We start from the raw sequence: 14,940 nt of genomic DNA, 5'->3' as shown, positions 1-14,940 counted from the left end.
GTGAAGAAACCAAGGCAGCTTATATGGGCCCATTTTATCCAACACAACAACAGCCTATGAAGTAGACTGAGTTGACAGGCTGTGACTGACCCAAAGACTCTCAGTGAACTTCGTGGCCAAGTAGGAACTAGAATCTGGATTCTCAGGTCTATTTGTTTTCTCAATGCCTAACAGGTTGGACATGCTATCAGAAATTCTTCAAGAGAAAGAAAGGTGGGATTCTTCCTTCCTATTCAATCCTTTCTGTGTCTTATTTTGGGCAAAGATTAAAACTGCTTTCCTCCATCTTCAGGGGAAGAAATCTCAGTAGTTAAAACACCACCACCATAATGTCGTATCCAACATCAGTCTAACTTAAGTCTGGATCATGTAATAGGTCTAAGCTATGTAGGTCTAACAAAGCCTAAGTCTACATCAAAAGAGTTACAATTAATGAACACAACTTGATTTGTTGCAGTAAGTTTTTATGTTAGTTCATAGAATGTGAATCTGGTAAAAAAATAAGAAGCAACATCATGTATCTTTTTGTGTCTTATATAACAGATGTTATGGTTTAAAAATACTGAAACCAAATTAGTCATACTTTGGGGTATGTAAATCGTGAGGAATGGAAACCAATGAGACTTAATCATGGTTAGCTCAGCTTCCATCGACTTCAATGGGTCTAACCCTAGTATGAATAAGCCTGGATAGAGCTTCTTATATTTAAGAAGTTGTGTTGGCCATGAAGAAATATGGCCAAGTAATCAGCCCTGAGAACAACAAGTCAAACACCTAAAATTAAGACTACTCTTTATGTGCATAGTGTTTCATTCTAGTTCAAAACAGACTGCAATCTACTCCCTAAGTGATATGATATGTAAACACATATTGTTACCTTTTCATCATGAGTTACAGAAGCTGTGTGGTCAGGAAATAGCCTTGAACTTTGGATAGAACAAGAAAAAGTGGTTTATTTAAAAAATACTCTTATTTAGCATTTTAAAAATGCAATTTTAAATCCAAGAAATGCCCTCTTTGGAAGTTTTTCAAAATATTATTGCTTTGGGAATGATGACAGGGCAAAAGGATGGGGGTTTTGTCTGATGCCCTTTCACTTTATAGTTCCACACTTTTTTTACAAAGTAAATGTGACTTACTCTTCTCATTCTAAAGAAAGTAACACTCTACCTACAAATGGAAACTTTGGTATAAACTACTTACTAAGACTTATTTTTTCATAAATTTAGATCATGAGTCATAATACCTTCTCAAGTTAGGAAGATTTAGCTTTTTGATTCTGTGAAGAGTAAACAATTTCAATATATCCCCTATGACAAAACTCAGATAAGCTTGCCCCTGTGGGCAGCATTACTGATAAAAATTTTCCTTCCAGTCTGCTGATCCAGCTACTTTCTGAAGAAGGAACTAACCACAAAAACAGCTTCGGAATTATAGCAATACAATTTAAACATAAGGGATTTTTAGTAGCCTGATTATAAAATCACCTGATTATAAAACACAAAAAATTGTAATCAATAAAATGCTGTACATTCCTTCACCCATTTCTCTCTCGTTATCCCCAATCAAAACAACTTTTACCAGCATTACTTTCATACAGACTCAGCTATCTGATCTATTTCTGTTTTAAACAGTATATATGTGTGATTACAGATAAAGTTGAACAATATTTTAAAAGGTAAATCTTGGGTAGATTCTATATATTTGCACATTTCAAGGTTTTGGAGTTACTCTGTTCCTTGTCCCTTGACAAACTGCTTAACTAAACACTTGTGATTATATTTGAATTTGAGCACAAGCAGGAAAATATTCCGTTTCTTAGGGATGGTATTCTAAATTCTTACCATCAGTAAACTTGACATAAAATTGGCAAGCTGAATTTTGTACCCCAAATAATTCACTGCATGTTACTGTAGATGAGGTGAACACAAAAAGAGTGCATAATTGATGAAAAATAGTTGTGTGAGCTATTTCAAAATGTGACATGGCCATTACAAGAGCCCCATGTATTTCAGTTGGACTTATTTCTGTATGATCTATGTTTGACTTAGGAAATACATTTAGCTGTAGGGATACTTCAAGAAAGGAAGAGTCATTATGTATGCCGCAGAAAAGGTACAGTCTTTGGCTGCATTCCTAATTAATTAAACCATGTTTGCTGGGATGCATAGTGCACATAGGGGTAAAACATACTGCACATAAGCTGCTTCTGTACATAACCTCTGATTGACCTAATCAAAGATAGTGGGCACCTTAAACAACCCATTAGTGTGAGTTCACATCTCATTCCCACCTTCAGATCAGAGATTGTTCAAAGAAACTGGAAGCAAATCAAAGGTGATAGACATCCCTATGATCTGTAGTTTAAATAACCCATGATTGGCTGTTATGACATGTGAATCAGGTTGCTGATTACAACTTGTTTTGGGCTCAAAACAGAGTACTAAAGGCCAGGTCTTTTGCAACCAGTTAACAGAAATTTAAGCAGTGAAGCAACAGTTTAACCATTAAACTATCACTGTTTAAAGTCAGCTTCACATCACATTCTGCAGACAGTCATGCTAGATATGTTGGGAGCTTCCCTGCATTTTCCCATCATGTGTATAGGGTTCACTGGCAGTGAGTGTTTGAAACAGCCCTAGGGGATAACAATGATAGTATAAAAATGTATTAACTTGCTACCCATGTAGCCATTGTATGAGAAGTTCAAAGAGCCATTCTAACAGTAGTGAGTCCTTGACACAGTGGGGAGAGTGGTCTATTTAACTAAACAAGTTCAAAGCAGAACAGTGATTGTTTACTTAGCAACCTTTCTGTTCATTCATTCAGCCCAGCTGTTACAACAATGGCCTGTGAAGGAAAAGTACTACCTAAAGCTGAAATAACACCATTCTGATAGAAGGAAGTTCATCTTATCCCTTTCCTCCAAATCTTTCCTGATTCATGACCAATTGTCCTGGTAAAGAGAGAGAGGAGTTTAAGTTTTATCAGAGATAAATATGCAAAGGCACAACATTCAGTCCTATCCCTAATGGTATATAATAATGCTCTGGGATCCCAGAAAACCATCCCTTTCATCTGTGGGAAGTATGGGCAACATGCTATAACTGTGAAAGATGCAGAAATAGGAATAATTTCCAATAACAAGTGGTATTTTGCATAGAAGTCTTGCTAAGAAGTTTAGACAAAAAGGTATATGGATGATTACACTTTTGCAGATTTTCACGTCTTCAAAATAATCATGTCTTGCTGCATTTCCTATATATTTCTTGAGGTCCAGTGCAACTTTCAGGAGCTTTCCATAACAGTGTTTTGTTTTTCAGATCTTTGGATTAATCTTTATGATCAGGTGTAAGTTTCTATCCTATAGGGCCATCTCCAGTATGTATCTCATAATACCAGGAAACTGCACTAGGTAGAGAGATTTTTGCCTGTTGCATTCCTTTGTTCTCCCACTTGTCCAATAGGTGTTGAGCAATTCTGTTTAGGTTTATCTTCAACATCACTGCAAGAGAACAGATAAGTACTAGTTTCTTTGCATAGGGGATAAAGGAGAAACTCAGAGGACAAGAGCAAGCAACAGCTCTATCTAAAATGGCCAAAACTGGATTTGTCAGAAAGCATTACTGGGTCATTTTGATCATTGAGAAGCATTTTGTGAACTGTGAAACAGCCATATTTCTGTGATCAGTATACATACTCTAACATTACCCTTTGCCAGAGGACTACCAGTATGTAGCAACCTAGAAAATGTTGAAGAAAATGTAAAATGTATTTCAAGGATCTCATAATAATGGACACTGTCCTTTGCGCTGGATTTGTCCTCTAAGAATATGCATGCAAAGTTTTCAATGCAGTATGTTACCTTGCAGCTAGGAGTCATCTTTCCACTTTCTCCAGCTGTATCTAATTCAAGTTTAAAATGTGGAAGATCTATCAACAATCACAGTGACAAGCTGCTCTCTTCCCACCTTCAAACACACACACACACACCCCCCTTAATTCATATTGCAGACTAGGCTATAAGAATTTGTGCTTGGCTGTTGGTATGGCACTCTTGGCAGCTGTAAGTCTGGCTTTGTCATAGGAAACATTACAGTGTGCCTTCAGGGATTCTTATACCATTTCTATACACCACGTTGTATAGATAACTTTTCAGGATTTGTTTATAACATGTTTCTGTGACAGAGGATGAAAGCATTTGACTGCATGTCAACTTTCATAATTTCTTCTGGCATGGCTATTCAGGTGTTATGCTATGAAATTCTGCTATTAACATAGGCCTATTGAAGCTGCAGTTCCACATAACTCCAAAAGAGTATACTGCAGTTTGTCAAAGTTGGCAGTAGGGCTTATGGAGAAATGTTTCATTTCATACTGACACCATTTAAAAAACAGAAGAAAGGTCTCAGCAACACAGATAGATACACTTCTTTCCTGAGATGAACCCTGTGTACAACTACTTCTTCAACCACCTAAATAAGAGAAGTTGTAGTTCCCCTATACTCCTCACTAGTCAGTCCTCATCCGGAATACTGTGTCCAGTTCTGGGCACCAAGATTTAAGAAAGATGCAGAAACATTAGAAAGAGTCCAGAGGCGGGCAACAAAGATGATCCAGGGTTTGGAAATACTGCCCTATGAGGGGAAACTAAAAGAACTGGGTATGTTCAGCCTTGCGAAGAGAAGACTGAGGGGGGACATGATATCCCTCTATAAGTAACTCAGAGGAAGGTCTAGATCTCTTCTTGCTGATGCCAGAGTTCAGGTCCTGGAATAAACAAGTCAAGCTGCAACAACCCATATTCAGGCTAGCTATCAGGAAAAGTTTCTTCACTGTTGGAGCAATACAACAGTGGAACCAGGTGGTGGGCTCTCCCACACTAGAGACATTCAAAAAGAAACTGGACAGCCATCTGAGTGGGATGGAGTAACTTGGTGTCCAGCAACAGCAGGGGGTTGAACCCAATGGCCTTCACAGCCCCTTCTAATTCTACTATTCTATGATTCCATGATTCAAGTATACAGTGATAACTTCTTGTCCAATTAGTTCATTCATATAGTTTTGGCTTTAAGAAATCTTGATGATTGTCAGAATCCCAGAATCTCAATTTGAGAAGAGGGAATAAAACTCGGGTTCGTGGGAAAGATCAAGCATCCAGACCATCCAAGCTTTATTGTATTAACCCCAAGGTTCCCGCGGTACTCACGATGATGCATGCATTACCGGGCAGGCGGAGGTGAACTCTGCTGCAAAGCTTCAGTACCATTACAGGGCATTTACAGGTACACAGGTACAGGGCAATTGATGACAGAATGCAGAGATTACAATAAGATTCTGAGGTCATCACATACAGAACAGATAAAGAAATGTCAGTCAATCATACAGTAACAATGAGATTACAATATTTCTAATTGCCTGTACTGACACTTTAGTTCAGTAGCTTGAACCCATCTCCAGGTCTGCTTACACATGTAAATTCAAGCTACTGAAACTATGCATGAACTCAAGACTCTTATCTACTCTAGACATTCTGAATTGGCCAGGGCACATGGAGCCTCTGAGCTATCAAAAGATACTTCCTTGTAAACTGAATTCCAACAATGACTATTTAATCATTGTGAAGGTATACAATGTAAATTTGGACTAAATGGCCTGTGTACTGTAGCTTACAGCTAAAGAGAAAGGAGCAGGGAATGCCATTTTAAACAGTGACAGCTTGGTTTTGAGAAGGAAGACAGGATTTGATCCCACAATGCAAAGGCACACAGAAGTAATGCTTTTCAGACAGGATTTATCAAAATTTTCCCAACAATGATCAATCTTCAAATAATCATCTATACTCTGCAGACAAAATTTGAGTGCATTTTCACTCCATAACTTATCTATCAAACACCTTCTTACACATTTCGTTGTTCATAAAATGTCTCAGCAGTCCTACAGCTTCCAATTCATGTGCCCTATTCCCCAAACCTTCTGAAATCTGACTTTATACTTTGCTTCTAATCTGTGCAGTTTAAAAAAGGAAAAAAAGATTTCACCATAAGATTGACTAAAGATATTCCTTCGAGGTATAAATTATTGCAGCATAACAATATGCTTGTGGTCTTTTTTGTTTGTTTTTTGTCAAAACTCAAGCTAAAGGTTACAGGTAAGAATCTCTTTTGTGTGCATCCATGAATCATAAAGTATTTTATCTTAAAAATGCACCAAGCTTATGTTCTATGTTCTGTAGTCATAGCAGTAGACAAGCTCATGCAAGCAAAATTTCTTTCTGTTGCCTTTTCCGGAAGGTTAGCTCTGTTTCAGTAAAAACAGCAAAGGACTCAGTGCGGCATTAGCTTTCCTGGATATTGTCTGCTTCAACAGATGCATGAAACATTAAGTTCAAATTGGCATGTGCTGGTGATAGTTAGATATAAATTGAGTTGTCAAAGGGGATTGAAATGCAGAAAGTACCAGTAGCCATAATTAACATTTGCCATTTACAAAAATAGAAGAAAAGGGAAAAGAAATCATCATTACAATGGCAAGCTGATTAACATATGTAGTGTGATTTAAAAAACAAAAACATTGTCATTATGCGGACCAAAGAAAACAACTTAAGCAACTTCACAATGAAATGTAGAGGCTTTTGTTATAGGTAGTCATTCTATCCCAACTCAGACAAAGTGTATTTATTAATATCATGATTAAACATTACATCTGAATGTAACTACTATTATCTATATTACAGGAAATGTGAGGGGAACTGCTAGCGTGCACAATTGGACAATGGACATTGTCTACATAATCTTTCCACGGAGGACATTGTACACATTTCCCTGTCAAAATATAGGAGATATGTGCATATCTCCATCTTGACAGGTTTTGATATATTCTCTGGGCATTTTGTGTAATCTCTAATAGGCCCAGGGAAACGTGCCTGTCTCAACTGGCTTTTTTATATTGCCTGCCTTGGTTTTATATTGCCTGCCTTGCCATGGAAACATGTCCTTGGTTTTTGTCTCTAGTTGTTGTTAGTCGCGAAGTCATGTCCAACCCATCCTGACCCCATGGACAACATTCCTCCAGGCCTTCCTGTCCTCCACCATCCCCCCTGAGTCCACTCAAGCTCACACCAACTGCTTCAGTGACTCCATCTAGCCACCTCATCCTCTGCCATCCCCTTCTTCTTTTGCTATCTATTGTTCCCAGCATTAGACTCTTCTCCAGGGAGTCCTTCCTTCTCATTAGGTGGCCAAAGTATTTGAGTTTCCTCTTCAGTATCTGGCCTTCTAAAGAGCAGTCAGGGTTGATCTCCTCTAGGACTGACCAGTTTGATTGCCTTGCAGTCCAAGGGACTCGCAGGAGTCTCTGCCAGCACCACAATTCAAAGGCCTCAATTCTTAGGTGCTCAGCCTTCCTTATGGTCCAACTTTCACAGCCATACATTGCAACTGTGAAAACCATAGCCTTGACTATACGCACTTTTGTTGGCAGGGTGATGTCTCTGCTTTCTAGTATGCTGTCTAGATTTGCCATAGCTCTCCTCCCCAGCATCTTTTAATTTCTTGGCTGCAGTCCCCATCTGCGGTGATCTTGGAGCCATGGAAAATAAAATCTGTCACTACCTCCATTTCTTCCCCATCTATTTGCCAGGAAGTGAGAGGACCAGATGCCATGATCTTAGTTTCTTAATGTTGAGTTTCAAGCCAACTTTTGCACTCTCCTCCTTCACCCGCATCAAGAGGCTCTTTAGTTCCTCTTCACTTTCTGCCATGAGAGCAGTATCATCTGCATATCTGAGGTTGTTGATATTTCTTCCAGCAATCTTAATTCCAACTGGTGATTCATCTCGGCCCGCCTTTCTCATGATGTGCTCTGCATATAAGTTAAATAGGCAGGGCGACAGTATACAGCCTTGCCAAATTCCTTTCTCAATTCTGAACCAATCAGTGGTTCCATGCCCAGTTCCAACCGTTGCTTCTTGGCCCACATATAGGTTTCTCAAGAGACAAATAAGATGGTCAGGTACTCCCATCTTTTTAAGAACTTGCCACAATTTGTTGTGATCCACACAATCAAAGGCTTTAGTTGAGAGATGTGCAACCAATCAGTTGGCATCAGATACCATACAGCCCACAGTCTAATTTTATGCACCCTGTGGTATCCCCTTCCACCAATCTGCTAAGCATCAAGGAAATGGGGATATGGGTGAAACTATCTTTCCCTGTTGCTCAGCTTTCCAGATAGTCCATGAAACTCATTCACAAAACAGAACTAAAACTATAAAATATAACAACATGAAAGGACTTATAAACCTAAAATACTCAATTTTAAAAGAAACATCTGCAGAACAAAACCAAAGCAAGACCAACAACAGCACTAAGATTTAAAAATCCTTTGGAAAGAAGTAAAATACTTGACTAGAATTGATCACACATCATGATAAGCCACCATAGAGTAATTAATTTGCAGGACTCTGAGAGGCACATTGGCTGCCATTTTGAATATGCAATCCCAGGGCAGAGATGCTTGTTTTGTGTAAACCTAGGTGATATGGGTTATTTGAAGGTTAAACAACCTTTTGATAACCCTAGAACATCTCCACCATGGATTATTCAAAAAGGCAGCAGGCACGTGTCTTCAACCCCTGAGAATCTAGTCACCATTGTGATGATACGATTTTAGTTAAATACCTGTATTACACTGTTCAAAAATGAACATATGAAAATGAATAACAACACATGATGTCAGGAATTAGTCATACAAAAATGTTTACATTTAAAAAATGTAAACTGAAAAATAAAATCTGCCATCCTTTTGATAAGAGTTTAGTATAATGCAAACCCTTCTAATAATCTCTATAAACATAAATTCTGAGATCCTAGTTTTTTCTTTCAAAAGATTTTGATTTGCTTTTCTTATTTACATTTCCTGAAAATGTTTATTTTATGATAAATAACACAGAGCAAAGTTTGTGAAAATTCAAGGACTGAATAGAATCTGTAAAGTTTCATACTGCTTTGAAATGCAGCTGTTGAGGTACTCAGCATTTCAATCATTTTTTCCTAGCCAAAAAGCAATAATTTGCTAGCACTCTGTGCACTTTAATAATGCGTCTGCTGTAAAACATTTCATGGCAATATCATTGCTTTGACAGATTATCTTTTCAATATTATTAGCTGTAAACATGCAAAATGTGTGTCACTATAGAATCCACAAAGCATTTTTCCTTCATGGCGTTCAGCTTATATATCACTCAGTAATGGCCCAGTAATATTTGCAATTATATATTTTCAGCAGTGTCTCGAGAACTATTGTAGATATGGTCTATACAAACAAAAACATACATACCTGATGTCTTCTGTTGGTGTCAGCTATCATGTTTATTCTAATTACTGTTCAAAGCATAGCATCATTTTCCATTCATTAGTGTGCAGAAAGCAAATTTTCTTTTTTCTTTAATTGTAACTTTTAAAATACAGCGGTGAAGCATTGCACTCTCTGGGAAGATCTTAAAGTCAATACAGAGAATGTATTTAAAAGGATAATAACATGAATCTGATACATTGGAATTCATTAGTGAATTGGTTCTCTTCCGAGTGTCAACTTTTTTGTTTTGTTTATATGCTTATGTATACTATCAGAGGATCTTGAGCCAGCTCACTACAGAAAGTCATTGACACTCTTTAAGAATTTGTTTATCTTTAACTTCAAAGTCCTGCATGCTGTTCCCTGCCCATTTTGTATATCCTATCACATCCCTGCTGAGAACATTACCTTCAACTACACCACTCTCAGTCATCTGAAATTCCCATGCCTTAAAGCCCTTTTCCACTTATACATAACAATCCCCCCCAAACCTCTCTTGCTTTCTTCATATCCTTATATGCATATCCTTGCTTCCTTATACTCCTTTTGGCACCAGACAAAGACATACCTTTTAAAAAACATTTTAATATTTACTAGATACCACCAAACACCTATTTGTATCTTAAATTATAGAGTTTATTTATTGTATTTTTTCTATTTATTAATGTGTAGTAGTTTTAGTTTTTATAACAGTTTTTAAATGTTTGATTGTGAGCCACCTAGAAATGCCATGGCACAAATGGCGGCATTTAAGTGTTTTAATAAATAAATATCCGTTACATGTACCTCAAATATTAGAAGGGATGTGCATAGATGACAGAGAAAATTTCTTTTCCACTGCTTCAGGGTGAGGTTAGGATTGGCCCACTATTCCTATAAAATAGCCCTCAGGGCTGGTGGAGTTGGGACTGACTGAGATACAGAGGAGGGCTTGAAATACCAAGACTGGTAAAATACCAAGACTGGTGGACCCAGAGATAAACAGGAGAGCCTGTGAGAATGAGACAGTTTGAAATACTGTGTGAAAGTTTAATGAGCATACAAATATGGAAGGGGGCAGACCCAGCATCATCAATCCAAAGGTACAAAGATAGGTTAAGCAGGCAACCACTTGAAAAGTGTAAGGCAGTCCAAGAGATTGGCCCTTAAACAGAAGGTTCTGCTGAAAGCATGCTTTTCTTTTTTTGGTTCAGAAGAGAAGAGAAGGGTCTTCCATTTGGAATCTTCTTATTATTAAGCTATATTTCCCTAAGGGCCACTGTTCCAACCATGTTTGTTTCTTTTGTTATAGACTTCTGCAATACATTTCTTTGCACTATAAAGCCAACTTAGCTGGCAGCCTACAATAATAAAGCATTTATTCAGAAAGCAGATCAAATTCACACGATACTAAAATGGGGATGGCGGCCACAACTGAGGAGCAGGCACTCTGGATCCAGAAGGATCTGGACAGACTATGGAAGTGGGCAGAGGACGGCAGGATGGTGTTCAATGTGGATAAGTACAAGCTTTTGCAGTCCGGGCATAGGAATGGGTGTCATAAGTACAGGTTGTGACAAGTGGCTGAAGAGAAGCAGTTATGAAAGGGATCTTGGGGTACTGGTCGACTGTAGGCTAAACCTGACTCAGCAGTGTGACGCAGCAGTCGAGGGCGAATGCCACCCTTGGTTGCATACCCAGAAGTGTGGCTTCTAGATTGAGAATGGTATTACTGCCACTCTATATGACTATGGTGCACCTGCAACTGGAGTATTGTGTTCAGTTCTGGGATCCACGTTACAGGAAGGATATAGCTAGGTTGGAATGGGTGCAGCGAAGGGCCACAAGGACGGTGGCCAGATTGCGGGGACAGCTGTATGAGGCAAGACTGAGGGAACTGGTGGAGAAGAGGAAACTCTGAGGGGATCTGTTGGCAACATATAGGTACATGAGGGGTGGGTAGAGACCTGTTTTCCCCTGTAGAAGAGGGCAGGACATGTTCCAATGGAGCAAAGCTCAGGTTCAATTTGGATGCCAGGAAGTTCTTCCTGGCAGTTAGAACCTCTAGAATATGGAATGGGCTTTCACAGGAGGTGGTTGAAGTCCCATCAGTGTTCAAGGATAGGCTGGACATGCATGTGGTAGGCATGTAATGAGCAGACCTGGCTAGAGCCAGGGGTCTGACTAGATGGCCCAGGAGGCCCCTTCTGCCTGCTCTGCTTCTATGTTTCATATTTAGTTTGTGAGCTACAACAACTCGAATATCCTTCTCATTTGCAGTATTGTTGAGCCAAGTATTCCCATCCTGTAGCAGTGCATTTATTTCTTGTTCCTAAGTGGAAGACATGGCATTTGTTCCTACTGAATTTCATTCTGTTTTCTGTCCAGCATTCTAACCTATCAAGATCACCCTGTATCTTATCTCTGTCTTCCAGAGTATTTGCTATTCCACCCTGCTTTGTTCCATCTGCAAATCTAATTATCTTTTCTTGTACTTCCTCATCTAAGTCATTAATAAAAGGGCTGAAGAATACCAATCCCAGGACAGAACCCTGCAGCACTCCACTTGTGATGCCACCCCAATTTGAGAATGTGCCATTGATGAGCACTCTTTGAGTCCAATTTTTGCAGCCAATTGTGGATCCACCTAATTTGGTAATCAGGATGTCATGGTGCATTTTGTCAAAGGCTTTGCTAAAATCCAGATAGAATATGTCCACAGCATTCCCACAGTTCACTTGGGAGGTTACCCAGTCAAAAAATGAAATTAGATTAGTCTGGCTCTCATAACTTTAACGATGAGTCTCATAAGAGCCTTTGAAGCATAGGCTAGTAGTAGTAATGGATCCACTAGTAGAGGATTTCCTGTGGTGGGAGATGGCCTATATGGCTTTTGTGGTCTCTTCCAACTCTATAATTTTATGATAATCAAAGTCTGTTATGACTAAGACTAAGGCACATATAGTTTAGAAATAAGTGCATACTATTCTCCTTTTTACTCTTGCCTCTGTTTCCTCATTTTCCTTGGCAATCTCCCTTGACAATACCTAGATAGTAAACCCTTCTAGGCTATCATCTCCTTCTTTGCAAAGTGCTGCATAGCTGGATAATGCAAGATAACAGATAACTGAAGCCACAGCAATGTGACATACCAACTGATAATTCTTGCATTTCTTGACCTTTTATGTTTACACCTTTTAAAAGAAGTTTTTCTTTCTAAATGACCCCTTCCTAATTGGATTAAAAGATCTTTGATTCAGGGAAACTTGTGATACCTTAAAGATAACCAGATTTTTTGTTTCATAAGACTGATTGTGATTCATGATTTAGTTATCTAGCTTCTCAAAGTTCTTTTGAAGCAATTTCAAGGTGTACAAGAAAGAATTTGGCTCTGAATCTTCATGTGTTCTGTATATAGGCTTAAAGAAGACAAGTGGTCTGTCTATATAATAGCAATGCTGTATCTGCTGCCTGAGTGTTGTAGCCAGCATGGCTGATTGGGGTATTCTGGGAGATGTAGTGTTTTTCTTTCAACACATGCAACATGATTCACCCTAATGACCTTAATTGTTTGGGTCTGGAGTATCTAAAAGGCCACTTTCCTTCTTATGATTCTGGATTCTGGACTTGGATTCTATGATAATCCTGCTCTTTGGCCTGTTACTAAGATCAATCAGTTTGGTGATACCAAGGAAACAGCCTCCTCAGTAGTGGTGCTATGCCTTTGAAAGTTCTTCACCCAAGAAATTAGTTTGGTCCCATTATAAAAAATTTTAGACTGGCCCTAATGAATTCTGTTCAGGCAAGCTTTTGATTTTCATGTGCACTTTAATTTGTTGAATCTTGCCATTTTGTTTTGTTTAGTAATTATGATGTGATTTATTTTTAATATATTGTACACTTGCCTTGGACAGCTTGTTCTGAAAGATGGCTTCAATAATATAAATCAATCAAACAAACAAAACCAGGAAGAGAACCTAAGAGAAATCCATACATACTCTGTATTTATTAGGGAAACAAGTGAACTATTGTACTTTTATGTGGGGCAATCATTACAAGATTAGCTGTAATCCTATATGGATTCACTGAGAGTCCCACTGATTACAGTGGGGCTTGCTTCTGATAAATACCACATTGCCCTAAGAGGCAGAACTTCCCATAAACCCTAGGCTATGGTGTTGTCTTTCTTTGTTTGACTGCCAAATATGTCATTGTCTTTTGAAAATGATGTCAGATATGGTTCATCGCAAATGTTACATTCACTGCTTAGTTTAAGAAATTGACAAGGAAAAACAGATCTCAAAATATAATCCAAATATAGATCTATATCTGGAAAGAAAAGTGTAAAATGCTAATAGTTTCTGAAGTTAGGCAATTATGAATATAGGCTGGAAATCCAGCCTTAAAATACCTTCAGAAAGGAAGGCACATTTGTTTAATATGAACAACAGTTTGAATGTTGGTCAGAAGAATACAAAACATGTTAACCTATGTGTAGAACAATATAATATTCTTCATTACAGAGAACAACACTTGATATGACCACACAGAAACTAGTTATTAATGAAATTATCCTAATAACATTGAGTAATGTGAATAATTGTGCCATGGCTGCATACATTGCCAATTTATATTTAGCACTGAGGATGAGTGGTTATTTCAACACATGGTCCAGGTCTATAAATATCTTTTTTTGGTGAATAAATATGACATAAAGAATCTTAAGGAAGAATAGAGTAAGCAATTGGATTGTCCTACCTTGCCCAGCCAATGCATAGCTCCATTAACATCCTTCTCAGAAAGATTAACTGATCTTAGGTTATTTCTAATTCAGCAAAAACTTTTGTTTCATGTATATTGTTCACCCCAACATCTTTTTAATAAGAATTGTCTAAATCAGCTATCTGATGAAGATGTAATACAGTTCATGCTTCACTTATCCACATGTTTTGGCAATATCCAATGGCTGCCTCTTTTTAGGAGGAGATTATGATAACCTTTGAGAAGAATACCATGCTGTTCTTAATCCCCACCTGCTTCTTGGAAGGGTTAGGGTACAGAACATATTACACTTCCTTTTTACATCACAACTGTCTCAAAGGCTTGTGGCTTTACAAAATTGTGTCTCTTCACATTTTTAAATGAAGTCATTGAGGCATTTCCTACAATACTTACGAAATTTGTTCAGGATTGAACACTGAAATACTGATTATACTGCAGAGTCAGAGAACATTCCTATTGCTTTTGTGGCAGATATTTGTAAGCCTCTGAACTTGGAAATTTATGAACATCCGGTGCAAGATGTGAAGTGTAGCAATTTCTACCACTGCTGCACTTTGCACTCTGCATTTTCAGTCATGCAGACTGAATGAAAGAGAAGGAAGTAATATGGGGTAATATTGGAGTAGGTGCACTCTGCACCCCCATCTTCCTCTGCTCCTCACCATGACATCCACCTTTTTCCACCTCCAAAGCCCATAGAGGAGGACAGCCAGCACCATCTTTGAGAAGGTTAAGTGAAATAGGGGCTTAGTCTTTGGTGCTAAGCAGGGGTTTGGTCTTGGTCTCATTCTGAGGCCAGATGACGTTGGTGTTCTGACTGAA

The sequence above is a fragment of the Varanus komodoensis genome, unplaced genomic scaffold (assembly GCF_004798865.1).
Source record: "Varanus komodoensis strain SLA01 unplaced genomic scaffold, ASM479886v1 scaffold21, whole genome shotgun sequence".
NCBI classification, from domain to species: domain Eukaryota; kingdom Metazoa; phylum Chordata; class Lepidosauria; order Squamata; family Varanidae; genus Varanus; species Varanus komodoensis.
This window is presented reverse-complemented; position numbering follows the sequence as displayed.